The 1,549-nt window shown below is 45.9% G+C and overlaps 1 long non-coding RNA gene across 1 annotated transcript; it reads left to right on the top strand.

Annotated features, from left to right (window-relative positions):
- The first annotated feature begins 380 nt into the window (after positions 1–380).
- LOC135387228 (uncharacterized) lies at positions 381–1,224 on the top strand. The gene is made up of 3 exons (XR_010420958.1): positions 381–618; positions 692–822; positions 903–1,224. It is a non-coding gene; the product is annotated as an uncharacterized LOC135387228 (long non-coding RNA).
- The last annotated feature ends 325 nt before the right edge of the window (positions 1,225–1,549 follow it).

The raw sequence follows: 1,549 nt of genomic DNA, 5'->3' as shown, positions 1-1,549 counted from the left end.
AGAAACATCCTGGGATGAGGGGTGTTAAATGGGTGTAATAATAACGTAACACCTTATTTACAACGTCCACTGAGCTCGGGTGTAAAAGAGGCGTAAAATGGGTGTAGCGGGCATAGAGCTTTTACATGAACTGTATTTCTTTTGAAAGCACAATGATATGCTTCATGTTACCTACAGATGCATACGATAGGGCAACTCAGTAGAAATTTTGAGTCTACACTCTAAATCCTGTGACGAACATGTGCCGGTTAAAAAAGTTCCCTCACAAAGTACAGCCGGTACAAAGCCGTAACCGTCTGGAAGCAGCCGTAACAGCTATCAAATAGCAAGCTCAACGATCCCTATCGCCAAATATGTATGCCCCGCTGAATAATATGTGTGCCTCCTGAGCCGTATACTCGTGTGCTTGTCGAATAATCCGTGTGCCGGCTGAATATGTGTGCCTTCGCTGGAGCGTACTACGTTGTTCCGCGCTCCGCCCGTGAGGAGTGACGTGGCACCGCGTATTCTACCGCAGTGCATTCGTCGCTGCGTTCGTGCCTGTTATCTGCACTGCAACCTCGCCTTTGAAAGGACGACAACCTTGCTTTTTAATTACAAGTTGAATGTTTGCTTAAGGTAAGTCAACCTGGCTGTGATGCAACGTACGACGCCTGCGTTTTACTTGTGTTTAACAAGCGTTCTGTTGCAGACGATGGACACATTGCAAATGGCGGCAGAAGTGGATCGGCTACATCGGTGAAGCGACGATTTATATTACAAGCGAGGCTAATTGTATTCTTTCGTTATAGGTGAATGTGGGACTGTATCGACTGCAAGGACGTGAGTTACAAAAACGTGTAATATTGTAGCATTAACGTTTGAACAGTACCAGCGCGATGTTCACTTCGCTTTCTTTACAGGTAGTGTCCTGTCTCAACGGTCACGCATATGCGTGCAAAACTGCAACTGCTTCTCACATCGAAGAGGGGTCTGGTGCCACATGCTCGGACAATTATTCGTCGGCCATTTCGTTTGAGGAACTGTCGTGTTCGTCATTAAGGATGATCTTGGTTGAGCTTTGCAGTGCCAGCCTGGTGCATCGGAGGGGTTGTGTCCATGCAACGTGTGCTCCATATGTGTGTGTTGGGATTAGTGAACCGTGTATGCTTTCCATTCGGCCAACGATGATGTACTGGATGAAATTTAAAGGTATGTGCACGCCAATAAACTTTGTTGTTTCAAGTCCAATGTCCTTGGTGCATTTTTTTCCCTATTTACTTCTTTTTTCATTTTCTTTTTTTTTTTTTGCGAAGCCTGGAGATTATTTTCTGTTAGAGAACTCGAGAGGCATAATGTGTCTCGCCTATTAGTTGGTACAAGTATTCCTTCATTACGTCCGGTACACTGTGGCTCCTGGCGTCAGCAGCGATGTCGTACCAGTTGTTTCAGGGGGCACACGGCACCTACAGCTTTCGCAGGCTTCCTCTTGAAGTCATCTGGTGCACTTTTTGAGAAATGTGCCAGTTCATCATGCGACACCTATCCGTCAGTGGGTTTAAAATGTACA

Source organism: Ornithodoros turicata, chromosome 3 (genome assembly GCF_037126465.1).
Source record: "Ornithodoros turicata isolate Travis chromosome 3, ASM3712646v1, whole genome shotgun sequence".
Lineage (NCBI taxonomy): Eukaryota > Metazoa > Arthropoda > Arachnida > Ixodida > Argasidae > Ornithodoros > Ornithodoros turicata.
The sequence above is the reverse complement of the archived record's forward strand: the minus strand, read 5'-3'. Positions and strand labels throughout refer to the sequence as shown.